Consider the following 16,930-nt stretch of genomic DNA (forward strand, 5'->3'; position numbering starts at 1 on the left):
TAGTGACACACGGTACAATAGCATAACAAAAAATCCAAGAGTGGACAGAGAATCAATGAGCAACACACCACTAACCTAACCATTTAATCTTCTTTATTTAAACAATTTCACAATGTACCCCTAAGGTAAATATCAGAACTCCAGTGACTGAATAGTGGGCAACTAAATGAGAATCTGCCGCTATATAAACCAAAAGCAAATCTGTTTGAAGATTTGAAAAACTGCAAACCAAATAAAATATTTCTGAAAACATTGCAATGTCACTGTCCTTTGGCAGAGTTCCAGGATAATGACCCAAGGATTCCCAGAAACTAAGAATTTGTATGTTTATCTTCTTTTCTATTTTAAGCAGAGACTAAGAGGGCTGCAGGACTACCTGGAATACTCTGTCTGCTCTCCCTGCTGGATTTCTGATTATGAAACAGTGCAGAGAGATGCATCATCACCAAATTATCATCCTAACCCATTCTGAAGAAAGGTGGGGTAGAAATGTGTCTTGGAGGTCTCTCTCAGATGTAGCATCTCTTAGATGTTGTCTTGGGTTCAGTAATTACTAACATAGCATCTCCCCCACAGGTCTATCCAACTTAAAGCCAAGGCTCACAAGCATGAACGTACAAAATATGCCAACTTCAGGGTGTTCAAATGACTGAAATTGATTTATCAAAACCCAGTGATGCTTCCTACCACGACAGATAAAATTACAGATTGCCAAGGGGATGAAACTGAACAAAGGAAGGCCCAAATGATAATGTGCTGCTTCTGTAAGAAATTCTGCTTTTGACCTTAAAGTACGTTTGTCATTGGCCAACAGGGTGAGCACATGTGATTAGACTGATAGAATCAGCAGAATAATATGCAAACGCTTTTGTCCTTCTGGGATCTAAAGTAATAAAAGCAAGAGTTTCATGCCCTGTGGCTTTTCATCATTAGGAAATGGTCTGTTTGTGCTTGTATATCGTACGTACTCATTTACTTAGCCAAAGTTTTTTTGTTTTCTCCTCTATTCCCAGGAGCTCACATATGTAAGAATATGAGAGATTACAGATTTCTGTTACACCAGGGAATTTCATTTGGATTATCTTTCTGGAACAATAATAAAGCCTCTTCTCAAACACATTAAAGATCTATGAATAATATTCAATGATAAAGCCATTCTGCCAAGTATCGTGACTAATTTTCTGTTTGGGAAGTTATATTCAACTGCCTAAAATTACTCTAAAAGGCTCATAAGTGAAAGAATTCCTCAGTCCCCAAACTTTTGCTCTCTGGTATTGTAAAATTCCATTCTGAATGTTGCTTAATGTTTATAGACATTCTCTGGGACAAAAAGGTCCACAAGAAATTCTAAATTATTCCAGATTAGACTCTGAGATGCAGTGTAAGGACACACACATTTTCAGTGGCGTTTGCACTGAAATCCCAAGATCTAAAACAAATTCATAGTGATAATGTGAGGTTGTATCCAAACCTGAAAAATGTCTACATCCAAATTTAGGTTAATGTTGCCAAGTAGGTTAGAAATACTCTGAAAACAGCTTGTTTTAAGGTGTAGCTGTTTTCAAAAGTAGATTTTGCATCGATAACTCACAAAATACTAATTTCCCAGAGCATGAACCTACTATTCTACTTATTTTGACCCAGACCCATATCGTAAATTCTAGTTCAAACACACAGTTAAGTACTGCCTCCTTGCCCTGGTTAAGTACAGACACACCTTCTGAAGTTTGTTTCAGCAAAAGCAAAGACTTGGAGAGGTCCCTACTCCTTTTCCCGTACTTCTGTTTTTCTGAAGGCATCATTGTCAACTAATGATGTGAAATGGTTACATCTGACAGGCTGAATGTCGGTGTCAAAGCACGGGGCCTGACCTGGGCTTGCAAAGGGACACTCATTACAAGCACACTTAGCCAGCCTTTCAATCTGCAGTATTGCTAGGCATAATTCATAGTTCAAACCAAAATAAGTAAATACCCCTCTACCAGTCTCCCATGAGCCATTCTACAGCTGAAGTGTTACACTGTGCAGTTTGGACAGCTCTGTTTTGAGTTTGTTCAGTATTTGTTTAACCTGTACTGCCAGAAACACTATAAATCCATCTAATTCAATTTCATATGTCCTTTTTCATTTACTAAGCCTTCTAAAGGTCAATACTAGCATACTCCTCCCTGAATGGATTGCCCTTTCTTATGCTGCACATCCAAGATGGGAGATGAGATGAGATGAGATGAGATGAGATGAGATGAGATGAGATGAGATGAGATGAGATGAGATGAGATGAGATGAGATGAGATGAGATGAGATGTGGGAACAGCAAAAGCCATCAGGAAATCCAGCTTGGAAGAACAGCCAAGACTAACACACCTGCTAAAGTACATGTTCCGGTTATTTTTCAGTAGTACATCCACTGAAAAGACAAAAAAACCATGTTTCACATCATCCTTGTTAACTAGGTGGACATGTAACAATAACACTGCATCACAGGAAATGATAGTTAGGACAATTAAACTCAAACTGACAGGAAATTAGTTAAACATGCTTTCTGCAATAATCTGCCTTCAGTGGGTGGATGAAGAAGTCAAGGTACGAGTTTGCTGGGAAATGATATTTAGTTTGCATATAACAAAGCTGACTATGGGCACCTATATTTGGGAATGATAGTGCTGAACTCTTTGAAGCCAGATCAAGCACTGAACACCAGCTCTTCATGGCAACAGGAATCCCACAGACATTTATATCTCAGTGGGATATATGGGGTGTAAAGTTAAATAATACCTGTGGTTCAAAATCCCTAAAGCAAAGCTGGGCAATTGTTGCAGCAGGGCCTTCTGTGAGCCCCAAGGCCTAGGAGCCCTCTAAAGTCGAACAAAAAACTTCAGTATTCCTCTGGTAGGTATTGGCTGTAAAGCTGATACCTGTTAGAGTATAAAATAATAGAAATAACTATTGTAAGTGAAAAGTTTTTAGAATTTAAAACCTTTTTTTCAGTCTTTCCTGGATGAAGAAAAAAAACTTTCCCAGAATCAAATATTTACCAGAACAAAAAAAAATCCAATGCTATTAAAAATGGCAATTACAAAATATTTTATAGGTTTGTTTTACAGTAGTGTAACGTAGTGGAGAATCAGTCCCTTGGATTCTGACATAAACAGTGCTTTAAAGTGTACACTAGTAGGAAATTGTAAGTCAACAGAAGGATTTGGCTAGAAGTTGTTTGTTCTTAGAACAGCTTTAAAAGACAGACAGAAGCCTTATACGTAGCAATGGATGAACAGTAAAGTGACATTTTATTTCGTTAAAAATTACCTTGTCAAATATTTAGAGATTTGTCCCAGATTATTTTGCAATAGATCTAGGAATTCCATTTCAGAAACCAAAGTAACCTTCAAATGAGATGAAGTATATAAGCTTACTGCCAAAACTAGCTTGCAGGAACACTTCTTCAGGACTAACTCATTTTTCACAAGATGTTGCATTACAAAAACACTTACTCTGCTAGATTTTAGTGTCTTTGTTTCAAAATAATGGACTGTTTAGAATTCTGGCTTTGTATGCCTTTTTGATGACAAACTTTTCATAAAGAGAATCTTTTCTGCCAATCAGAAGTGAAAGAACAAAAAAAATCACAGCAATCCTTTGGCTGCTTTAGAAGAATAAAAGAATGATGCTTTGCAATCTCAAAATTTTTGGTAGGTTACTGTAGACAATAATACTTACAGAAATTCATGGTAACTCACTTACCTTTGCCAATTCATATCTGCTTTTTTTAAAAGGAGTGGGACAAAGAGTGGTAATCCTGAACTGGTTCTGAGAAACTAGGAATGGGAGAAGTTCATTTTTCTGACTGGTTTTAGTGTTCCCATCAACATTTTTTCACTAGGCTTTCATCAAAGGGCAAGTTATCCTTAATCCTTCTGTGATGTTAGACAAGTGTCTAAATTCCTTTCTGACTCCATTTTTTATACGTAAAATAATGATTAATAGATTTGTGTTTCATATCTATTTAGATGTAGTCTCTGGGGCAGAGAATCCACATTTTTGTAAGCTTGAAAAGCAAAGGGACCTCCACCTTGAAACTGTTCCTATAAGAGAAATAAAAAGTAGCAGCAGCAACATGAGTGGCATTTTAAGAAAAAATAATTATTAATGAACTAGGTATCAAATTTTGGGGGTATTTGGAATGCTTTTTTGCCTAATATAGATTATCCAAATGCATACAATTATAAATAAACTGCAAATACAGATCACACCAAGCATTACATGGAAAACACCGAAGTGTCCTCCTTCAGTTTCCAGACAAATATATTTAGCAAAAGAAAATAAATAAGCAATATTACAATGTGTGAATGCATAAACAAACATCACACAGTTTTTTAATGACGCAACAAACCAACATATAAATTTGGAGAAAAAAACACATTTTGTTCCCCAAATTAGCTCACAGACATTTTTTTTTTCTGATGTCTTAAGCAACTGAAACCTATTTATACCATACCAGCAGCATGTGTAACTTTGAAAGCATGCAAGGCAGTTATCAGGCAGCTTTGACATCTGCTTGAGCCTAAAAAGTTTTCCTCACATTCATCCCTGTAAAAAAAGAATTGTTCCTTGGACTCCTGAAAAGGAGACTGTCCCTCAGCAGATTCCTTCTTTACCAACTTGTTTAAACATGCATCCTGAAAATTTAAGAAGGGTATAGCACTTGGTAAGACGCTTGCATGAGGGGTCAGCAAAGGGAGAGAGTCAGGTATGCATGTAAATAGCTATTAGGCTATATAGATTTCCCCAGACTTTCTTTAGAAATTCCTTTGCTGTGATTTGAAGTTACATTTAGCTCCATTAAAGCTGGGGATACCCTGTTCTTTTCTATTCCAAATGGATGTTTGGCTCACAGGAACAGTTAAATTTATCACTGGGCAGAGGCAACCTCACAGCACGGGCACAAGGGGGCCAGGGCTGGAGGGGTAGGGGGACTGGGGCTGTGGAATTTGAACAGCTCCAAAGCAGTCTGATATAAAACTGTGTAAAAATTGGGGGGGGGGTGGGGGGGGCAGGGGGGAAAGTTGGCTCTGGTCAACAAAAATAGCTGAGGCATTAGAGGTAATCTTGGCATCCTTCTAACAATTTATATTTTGTCTGACTCTGGAAAGGCCCAAAGTCAAAATTAACCCTAAGCAAATCTAAGTAGAGCCTCAAAATCTGGTCCACCTCTGTAGGGATGAAACAATTCCTTACTGCTGCTTTTTATCAATATCAAGTCCAACAGCCCCACTATGTGAGGCAAAATACATTGGTGTAGTAAAAAATATCCCCTGACATAAAGTAATTATGATTTTAGTCTGAGGAAAAGAGTCAGAAGCTGAAGAATGAAAGCATCTTCATCCTCTCAGAATAAATTAACAGGGCAGGTTAAAGGGATCCTGAATACTGTGGCCATATTGCCAACAAAACTGCTCACCACCAGTGCGGGAGTGATTGCAGTACAGAAAGCCTAAGGAGACTGCTACAGTGGAAATGAGCCCTCGGCACTGCTTAAATCAAAGCTGGAGTTACTGTTTTCTCTGGAAATATCCCTGGAACTGAAAGGGATAGAAGGGGCATAAAGCCATTGTAGACTTTGCACTTCCAGACCTGGAAACTCGTTTGTTTAGCATTACAGCTTAAAATCTCACCATTAAATCAGGCATATTAGAGTGAGGGAATGTAGGGAGAGAAGCTAGAAAACAAATTGCTATATGCAGGTTGACAAACAGTATCTGGTGAGATGGTTGCCTCCACAGTCAAAAGAGTACTTGTTAATGCAGCTTTGAAGCTGAAAAACTTTGCAAGACCTCCAGTCAACTACTTAACTTCCCAAATTAAAATAAATAAATAAATAAATAAAGCTTTTTAAAACGGCCTTAGATAAGATTTCAATCCAAAAATAGCACATAAATGCTGTATCGTGGGTTTGTTTTTAATGTACTCAATTAAAGTAGTCGTAAAAATACATTTACATATGTTCAGTAATTAATGTCATAAAGTATTCACACACAGACAATAGTGGGACTATAATTATGTCTCTCCCAGTCTGTCTGTGTAACTATTTTTACCATATGACCTTTTAATTTTTTTTTTTCTCAACAATCAAAAGTTTTGCTTTTAATAGTTCCAGTCACAACTTATATTATTATGCCAAGATTTTCCAACAGTTGAAAGACTAATTATTCAGTATTCAGTTCTGATACTTTTAGTTCATTTTGTTGAGCTCTTCCATATGAATCAAACTATATGAGCAGTTGCCTTCTGTTTCTGTACTGATTTGTCAGGATGACCACAGCTGACCATCGTTTCCACCTTCATTACCTATTTTCTACCTCATGTTGGCCACAGTATTGGGTGGTTTACTTAAAATATCTTTTTTAGTAAACAGGGCTACTGCAGAAGACTGGATTAGCAAGGGATATGGAAAGAAGCACACAAAAATCTAACAACAAACTTCCTATGTGAAAAGCAGTTTGAAGGTTGTTTGATATTTGACATGTATATTCAGTACAGCCCAAGTTGAACTTCAGAAACATTTTGTGCAAGGGGAAGTGCTACCAAGAAATGTCGTGTAATTATTACATTTCTACCACCTTGTATCATTAAGAATTAATTATTTACTGTAATATATCTTCTTGGAATGAAACATTCATCATTATAGAGCTGTGGTCTTGTAGACTGTCTTTAGGGACACAATTTCCTACTAGTGTCTAATCCTGTTCCTCATCACTGGAAGGAGCTGCTCTAAGATAGGAATTTTTCAGCTGCAACAGACATGTGGTATTAAACCACTTTTCTTTGACTACAAGGTTTTATTACAATTCTGACTGGATTTAGCTGAGATGGAAAGCAATTAAGCTACTGCAGTGAATTCAAAACTGTCCCTAGCATGTAAGTATTAATATCCACTATACCACTGTAGAACCTCTTTTTCTCTATCCTTTAATTCATCCAATTCTTTTTGGCTTGTGCTGGTGAGAATTTTCCTGGCTCTTTATGGATCATTTAAGAGGAAATGTTGAATTCTACCGGAGCCTGGAGCCAGAGGATTTTGGCTTTCTGCTCTTGAACTGTAGGAAGGCAGATTCATTGCCACAGCCTTAATATAAGCCTATCTCCTTGGCATCAAGCACCTTCCCTGTGTTATTCCAGGCTGCAGGCTGTGTTACCACCCATGTTTCTGTGAGCCTGGGGTATGCCCCTCTATTGTGGCAACATTGCTAAGATTAATTGATTTGCAAATAAAGTCTGTCGACAAAAATGGGGATACCAATATTCCTAACACAGACCCAGAACTGGCAACTGATTTTGTGTTGCAAGCTTAGTAGGAATGTTTTATGCTTTATGGCAGTGGCAGAATTAAATGTCCTGTGGAAAGTTGACTGTTGCATTGCGTACATGATTGCTGCTGTAGTGCTGCTGTAGAAACACAGCGTGAACATAGCAATTATACACATTTCAAAGGATTTTCAGTAAAATTCTGTGATGAAGGGTGTTCAGGTCACTTTTAAAAGTCATAATGCTTAATGAATATTGTTGTACACATGGGGAAAAAAAAATAATAATCAAGATTACCAAATTTCCAGTCTGTGTTTATTATGCTTCCACTTCAACAGTGGTCAAAACAGGCCCACAGAGTGTGTAAGACAACATATAATTTGGAGCTAAAATGCCAACTCAAAGGTATGAGGCGTTATGGTTAACCAGAAGGTTTTTTGAATGTCAGAAAATACAGGGCTCTATTTTATAAAAGAATGAAAGCACTATAGGAAACTATGTCCCCAAAGACACAAAATGCCAATTCCAGAGCAGGCATGTTACGTTAGAAACAAAAATGCAGCTTAGTTCTCAGTATTTCTATCCTGCCGTTTTTCTTTTGTCATCTTTCCGTGTACATTTGACTTTCCCTGAGGCCTTAAACATCTGGCAAGATTCATAAAAGCTTTAATGAGTCAGAAAAAAGTCAGAAGACATTTGCAACTTGTAAAAGCATCCTCTTGATTCAAATTGATGGCATCTTTGTAGTCAATCTCCTAACTGGCTTGTATTCAACAACAGGCTGACTATTTATTTAAACAGAATTCCCCACTGTGGATTTTGTTATTCCAGCAATAACAGGAATGTGCCGCTGAGTGTTGAACATTAAATGTATAGCTCTCTCTATTACACACATATATATAATCAGATTTTTCACTGTCTTGTTGCACAGGCAGACAATATACCTTCAGCTGGCATAAGGCAGTGTATCTCTGCTGATTTCTGTGAGGATCTTCCCTGAAGACTTTCTATGGTGAAAATTCACAGATATTTCATTGATTTCAGTGGACTTAATCTGAATCCATGTCAGCTCAACTGATCAGAATATGTTATGGATTTTCTTCCTTTCTCTGGAAGCTAAGATTCAGACAAAAATTAGTAACTTTCACATATTTGGGGCAGTAGACTATGATTTCTCTGCAAAATAAGTGGTATTTTTCATCATTTTGTGATCGTGGAAGATGATAGAGCTTGTGAGGAAATACATACGGAACCAAATTTCAAATCAGAATTACCTGCAGCCTTTGCAGTAGATAGAAGAATGAACATTGAACAGGTACCCTGAAGTCTGGAATTTATTCATATTTCAGTGCCTACAAAATGTTAACATTTTGGACATGCTGGATGCAGCTTCCCAATTTTTTACATGATGGAAAACCCATCTCTTTCTGTGATATAGATATCATTAACATTTAAGCACATGGAGCTATACTGGTGAAAACCAATAGGTTTGGGATTTTTAAACTGACCATATATCCCTCTGCCAGGTGAACTAGGCTCAAAGCAGTAGTAGTGACATATTTTCTGTATTGCACTGAAATTAGCTAGGAGAATCTTAGGTTATAAAGGATATGCTTATACAAACACTAGTTTTAATACCACTTTTATATGCATAATTATAATTATTTTAATGCGTAATTACAGTTAGTGATACTCTTCACTTATGAAACCTATGTAATTTATATAATTTCTACCTAACATTACTGTATTTTTTTAATCAGTTTCCTGCTCTGCAATTATTATGGAAAGTAGATTTTTGATAGGTAATATCTTTGCAGCTGTGGCCATATTAGGTTTCCAACATAAGAATATATACCCATTATATTAAGGAAATCTCAAAAATGTTGTCAAAAGAAGAATATCAACAACTATAAGGCAGTAGAGAAGTGTAAAACCTGTAGATTAGAACCCCTTATAGTAACAGTGTCAAACCCACACCAATGCCATCAGCTACTCACACCTGAGAAAAGGTATCCTCGAAGACGAATAAATGCAGTCAACTGTAACTTGTTTCACGTGTAAAGAAACAATCTCAAATTTACCTTTTTTCCTGAGAATAATTTTGTTAGATGTTAAAGGATGAAGTTAAGTACTGCAAAATTTATGCAAGAAAGGAAACAGAATAGTATCCATAGTCCTGACTTCTGCAGGTAAGTACCTTTTGGCTGTGTCCATTTCTTAACTGATAATTAAAATCAGTAATTGAAACCACTATTTGAATATTAATAATCCTTTCATACTCCTTTTTGTTATGTTGTTAGTTATTAACACCTTGTTAGGTTAAGAACTGGGTAGAGGCTGCCCGTTTTTAAAGGATAAAACATTGTGTGTTTGTGGGAACAGGGAAGGTGATGGTCAGTTAGGTGTGCATTCCTACAGCTCAGCGGGTTGTGGAGACATATTCCATCTCCAAGTAAGGAGAGTTTTTTTAATTTTTCAGAGAGTCACAGAATCATTGAGGTTGGAGGAGACCTCTTGAGATCCTCTAGTCCAATCCTTCTGGTTATTCCTCAGCCTTTTTATGTAGAGCCAAGATTTGCATTTAAAAATCTGCATTAGGAGTGCACTTTTCTCAATAACTGATAAAAGGTGAGAGGGGGAATGGAACTGGATGGAAAAGCTGGATTAGTAACTTGAATCTGAAGCACTGCTGGTTTAGTAGTAGTAGGGAAAAGACATATGTCTGAGGTTTTACTACACATGGAAGTAACTGCAATTTTCTTCAGCAGTCCTCCCTAGAGAACAATTTGCTTATTTCTAAAGCAATTTTTTAAACATTGTTTCTTAAATTTATGTGTAGCTTTTTTTGACTCCAATAAAATATTTTATAAGTTTGGTAGGTTCGTGGACTGTATTTATCAACCAATATATGCACACTATATGTTATGTTAGGGCACAACACTACACCAGTATTTTACAAACACTGGCCAGCTGATGTACATCCTGTCGAGTGCAATTGCTTATTCATTTAGAGGAAACTGGAGCCTGTGGGCTTTGATTCGTAATTCCAATTTTGATACTAACAAAATTCTCCTTCCAGTCATACAGTGCACATTTTTCTGATTTAAAAAGATGTTTTCAGAGGTAGGTCACTGTTTTCTTGTCCCCTTTGCATGAGTTAAAATGTTCAGCTGGGACCCAAATACTAGAAGTTGTTAAGCATCTGAAGCAAGATGTTGAGAACTCTTAAATTACTACTCTATCAAGATAGATTGAATGGTAAACAACACTCAAGCAATCAAAACTCTGATTTCAAGTTTCCTTTTAAAGAGTAAAAGGTCCCCAGAAAGCATTTCTGCATTCCTCTTCATCCAATTTTCCCTTGCAATTCAAAAGCAAATATGGCTTGTTTGCTACAGCAAACTGAGGTGGAGGTGAATCAAGAGATCCACTCCTAAACAGCAATCATTGAACATACAAGCATGAATTATGCAATGAACTCAATCTGATCCCGTGCAGGTAGGGGACCTAAACCATTTCAATATTAATGTCACATTGCCTCTCCTGCCCCAGTATAGTAGAACTGACATAAAACAGCTTGGAACAAACTCCTATTCAATGTTAACAAGTTGCCATGCAGGTTAGATTCTTGTCAGATAACTCAGAGTTAAAACATCCCATTTAATTGGTACCTTGTTTCCCAGAAAAGGAAGTTAGGAAAAAGCCACAGAAATCCAATCTGTGAAACATTAGGGGAGTCTGAAGAAATTCCACTTTGCCCCAAGTGTATTCTCCTGTTTTATATGTCTAAAAAGGGGATGCATATACATTTGTGGTGAAAGGGTTGAAGATACCTCGGTGAATAATAGGATTAGGGAACAAGGATACACAGCACACTCATGTATAGACATATAGGTATATGTATATACACACATGCATTTTACATCTAACGTTTAATATATTTTAATGTTGTGAATACATTTTCATTAGTATGACAAAGAACTGAGATACCAATGTTAATAGCTCTACCTGTTACACATCCTCACAGAAACACTATTCTTTGCTGTTTTGCCAGCAATAAAGGTCTCCTTTCTGTCTCCATAAGGCAGATTTTATTACTGTATTTCACACCTGCCCCAAAATCTGCTTCCCTTTTTTCTTTACAGGGTAAGGTGGCAAATTATTAACACATGAGGCTAGCACATAGTCCATAGCGTGATACTAGTTGCTCATGCAAAGGCAAATTATAATATCGGTTTATTCTTGCACTGAATACAGAAGAAACTTCACTTAACAGATGGCTGTTTACAGTTGTGGTATACAAGCAAGGAGAGGATGGGACAAAATACAGGTCCTTCCAAAAGGAGTAAGGGTGGAGATAGGCCACTAATTGATTAGAAGTATAATTTGTGAGGAAACTATTTAAAGGAAACTATCATGTAGCTTTACAAAATAGAAGGAACTGGATTTACAGCAGGTTTCTGGGACTGTTCCTCCAAGATCCTGGCTATTTCTTTTATGCTGAAGTTTCTTATTTCTTATAATTTTCATTGAGAATTGAGCACTCTGCAAAACTGAGTCTTCATTTACCTCTGGGTTTCAAACTATGTTTCAGACTAACCACCATTAAGATGGAACTATTTTTATGAGACATACCAGAACAAGTCTTTCTCTAGTACAAATCTGCTAAAAAAAATACTGCATACAATCCAGAGAAGGTGAAAAGTACAATCAGATTTTTTCTCCTCCAGCACAGTCTCTCTTCTCATATTCTCTTATCCTTTTTTTTGCTCTCTCTTCCTTCTACTCTGGTTTCTTTTCCCCACTTTGTCACCTCTCAGACATCCTCTGTTTTCTTACTGCTGGGAGAAGTTAGCATTCCATTGTGCCATTTCCCAAACATTGATGTCATTTGTGATTCAGATTACTTCAGAAGCCATTGAGAGAAACAATGATATCAACCAGAGTGTTGGTGATACTTTTAAAACACTAAGTTTGCCTACTAAAGCCTCCAAGTTTAAGTTGCCATTTTAAGAAGGTTAAATCGAACTGAACTAATAGATTCTTCTGAATTACATTTCATTTGGTTTAACTCCTCAAATTAAAATCTTTTATAGTTTCTCTAAATTCAACACTCTACATTTTAAAAACACAACAAAATATTTTGTGTTAGTGACAAAACAATGACTTACTTAAATGGCATGACAAATTATTTCATAGAAGAACAAGTAACTAACAAAATTAAGAGTAATGAAGATATTTTTTTTCTCTCTGATGATACAGCAGTGGTTCCCTTTATATTCTGAATCTGATTAAAGATTGCTACCCTCAAGAAAGTTTTGAATTCAACAGGTTTCAAGATCAGACCTAGAAAGAGGAAATCAATGATTCATTGAATATTTGAGAATGTTCAATCCACAGAACTGAAGACTCAGTTTCAATATAACTATATTAAATTATCATGTATTCATATACTGGCAAGACTGGTATATTTAGTAATGGCAAAACCACTTCAATTCTGTTAAAGAAACAGGCCAAAATCAGAGCTGAATTTGCTTGCTACTCTTGAATCGCATTCCAAATGAAGCCCCAGTTTGTGTTAGTGTGTCTTCTTATCCCATTGCTTCTGTATAACAGTAAATTCTCCTCATTCTTCAGCTGAGGGGATTTAACTTTTTTATTTCTTTTAAGATGTTTTTAATATTTGTTATGCATCAGTTTTGTATTCCACATCATCCCTCACCATCATCCTATTTCCCATACCAGCAAATTCATTTGGAACAGCTTTTGTTTCCCATAACCGTCTAGACCATTGTTGAAGGAAAAGCTGACAAGAACAGTTGATATTCCATGTTCTGTGCTAGCTTGAACTAAATATGTTTTGGAAAATGGAATGTGAAAAGCCACATATGACAAGTAGTCTACAAGTTAGCAGGCATTTAGTGAAAAATATAAACATAGGGCAGCGCTTTTGTTAAAAAAAAAAAAAAAAAAAAAAAGAGATGCTTCTGCCAGACCACTTTCTTTTCCCCTGAAACGGAAAACAAAACTGATGTATGCAGACAGAAAAGAAAGAAGAAAAGTTTATTTAAAGAGGTTCTTCTACCTCACAGTCTCCAGTCGAATACAAATCTTCTGTAACTTTTATAGAAAATTAAATCTTATTAGGAGGATCTTGATCAGTACACTGGTCAAAAACTGACCAACAACTGAGATACTCAGTGAGAACTGCGTATTAGATTTAATGTGATACATCAAGAAAACACTCTGGAGGAACTATAATGAAATCATGAAGAAATAACATCTCTGACAAAGATCAGTCTTCTACTAGTGTGTTGTTCTCTGTTGTAGGACAATTGTCTTTTCTCCATTGATTTTCCTGTAGTCCAAATTCAGGATCTTAGTCCTTGAACAGTTCAGGAACTAAGCACTGTTTCAATAAGCCCACTTCCAATAAATTTTGAGAGAAAATGTACAAAGGATAAGAAAAGAAAAGCAAAGGTAATAAAATTACTAATAAGAAGGAAGAGTTAATCACTAAGCTGTACGTTTATGCTATGGCACAAGATCAAAGGAATTTAACATGGCTGACAAGTTTATCTATCTTGGTAGCATTCTCTCCAAAGCAGCAGCAAATGATGGTGAAATATTTCTCTGCATTTCTAAAGAGAGTTCATCCTTTGGTCATTTGCAAACTTATGTTTGTAGTTTGCTGTAGATGAGAATGTTCTAATTACTGCTCTTCTATAGTTATCCCAGTCTGCAATTTTGTCCATACTACCCATGCATGAACACTGGTGTAAACTAGTGTGGCTGTATAAACAGCACATATATTATTTTTAGAAATCACCCCTGTGTTACCCTCAAACATGTCTCATTTACAGTAGGCTAGGTAAAAAACCAGAATGGAAAACTTCAGGATCCTCACACAGATTTTTAATGGCCACTTTGTGTATAGCAAAAGCACACCTTTAGGCCAATAAAAGCATTTTTTGAATAGTCTGAAATCCTTCTGTAAAGCTTTGCAAAACACTATCAGTAACTGGGAGAAAATGAATTTCAAGTAAGACAAAACCAAACTGATTACAATGCTGCCATAGAGTTTTAAAATGAACAATGACACCAGAGATAGAAGAAAAATGGAAAGAATAAACCAGTGTCTTCCAAACAGCCAAAATTCAGGCAGCCTTCTGGCTTGAAACAAGATATATTCCTCACAAACTCACTGACAATGGAAGTGTATATATTAACTTGAAAAACTGTGGTCACTGACTGTGATGGACATCCATGTACTAATGGACAAGCCAGTAATTGCATTCTGATTACACTATTATCTTCCCATTTTTTAGAACACAGAAAAGGGACAACAAATAGTATGACCCCAGGTGATATTTTTGCTACATAACAGAAGTGGGAGGATGGTATAACGGTATAAAGAAAACTGATTAATTCATATATCACATACTGCTGCTAATTAGTGAACACTTCTTATTTTTTCCCCTTACAGTTCCACCCTTCTGTTATTGTATTTACCACAAAACCATCTTTAGAATTAGGCTTATTATTGGTTCTTATTTACAGCTGTATTTTTTGAGTGCCCCTATAGCACAAACACAATTTCAGTGCTATAATCCTTTTATCACTCTTCTGGCAGGCCATATCTAGTTTATCCCCTTTGCCCAGACATGCCAGCTGTGCCAGCTGCTTGCAATTTTAATGTCAGCTGTCAGAAGTAGGGACCTTGTCCATTAATTATTTTGTGAAGAGTTTCATTGTTGATCCATAAGAAGACCGAGTATTTGTGAGTTTAGCATCTCCAGGGAGCACAGACAGACCAACTTTCCCAGCGCAGCTGTACGTGAGGCAGCTCCAAACACATGCAATTCAAAATCACCTGCTGCGCTGGCTTCTCCCGTTAAGAATTCTGTATCCACTTGGTGCAGCCTCTGGGATACACAGTAAGAACAGCACGGGGTTTCATGTGGAACATGGATAGTACATATTGACATGCTTCAGATATTTCTCTCCCTCATCCTAGAAGGCAAGCAGGTCTACAGTTAGGTCTGTGTTGTCCCAGGGTGCAGCCATGTAATTGGAATTGAGTGTGGCTTGTTTAAATTAGGAATGAGTCTGGTAGGAGGACTTTAGGGTCTTCTGAACAAACAGCTGCAACACACTGCTCAGTTCCATTACAAGCTGTCAGAATACTCGAAAACTCGGTAAGGATACAGAGAACTATTTGTTCATAAAACAGACTCATCTAGTGAGATAAGGCATGAGACAGTAAATATAACTGCTATTTTCCTCATAACATCCAAACCTGCTATTTTCCACTCATTTCTGTTGTTGGCATTTGTTTTCTTGCTTGCAGCTGTGAGTTATATATCAAAGTACCAGGATAACTCAATTTACACTTACTCTTCATTTCTTCTTTTTTACTAAATGAATTCCTTTACTGAGTTTTCTGGATTCTTTTAATTCAGAATTATAACTACTTTCTGCTGCAGAAAAAATCTTGTTTTAAAGCCTCATAGGTCCTATTAAATAGGGTCCTATTAAAATGAACAAAAATAAACCTTCCTCGTTCTGAGAGCTCTAAATGGCGAGCCAGACACCAAGTGACAGGTGAGCAAACAGCCAAATGGAGGAAGAAAGTGGGATGACAGCAAGCTATCAGTGCAGGTGTTGCTTCATAAATTGTCACAGACAACTCAGTAATAAGGAGACGGGACCAAGTAAGGACTATCTTCTGGTTTGGTTTTCAGCCGAATAATTAAAAAAAAATATATAAATGTTCTCCAGGATTTTCAGAGATAATGTTCTAGTGAAGAGCACTCTTTTCCTCAAGACTTACGAGCTCCTGCTCTATTGCATAAGTGAAACCAATGGTTTTCAGGCCCTAAATTTTATGCATTGGTAGCTATATTCTGCTTCACTTTCTAGGGTTAGCTAGAGAAATGAATGTTGTTTTATAAACAGCAGTATGGGCTTCATGTCTGGTTGCATTTGGAATGAAAAGAATTAAAATAAATATTGGGATGGGGCAGAATGAATCAAAATTCTATTTTCCCCCAAAGCAGCAAAAAGTTGACATCAGAGTTATTTATATGGGACATGGAGCCAAGCTCAGTACTAGTCTGACAGACAGGACACTCTTGCTAGGTAACTGATTTAAATAGTGGACTATAGAATCAGTATATGATTCTTCCATTCCTGTTGAAGGAGTCCCCTTTTGCATAAATTCATTTACATTGCAGCCATGTCAGCTGTTTCCAACAAAACTATATATTATCAAAAAGTCAGTCATGACTACATCTGTTATCTTTTAAGCATACCAATAATAATAATAATAATAATAATAATAATAATAATAATAATAATAATAATAATAATAATAATAATAATAATAACAACTCTTTACTACCTGCTCTCTGGTTTTACTATGTATATAAGTGGCATACAGTAGATTGTTTAATAGTCAAAAAATGCTTTTGTAATACTGTTCAGCAATAACTGACAAACGTCTTTTACATTTCATTGAACACGAGATTGTAGTAGATATTTGGATACTCTGTTTTTAGAAAGGCAAAAAAAAAAATCTGGATATTCTTTAGCCTTCAAGTGATTACTTCATCACTGAAAAGATGCT

At 36.4% G+C, this 16,930-nt stretch overlaps 1 long non-coding RNA gene across 1 annotated transcript in view; it reads right to left on the reverse strand.

Annotated features, from left to right (window-relative positions):
• Positions 1 to 16,930, reverse strand: part of LOC121088995 — a 121,065-nt gene that overhangs the window by 23,126 nt on the left and 81,009 nt on the right. The window lies entirely within an intron of this gene.

The sequence above is a fragment of the Falco naumanni genome, chromosome 5 (assembly GCF_017639655.2).
Source record: "Falco naumanni isolate bFalNau1 chromosome 5, bFalNau1.pat, whole genome shotgun sequence".
In the NCBI taxonomy this organism is placed as follows: domain Eukaryota; kingdom Metazoa; phylum Chordata; class Aves; order Falconiformes; family Falconidae; genus Falco; species Falco naumanni.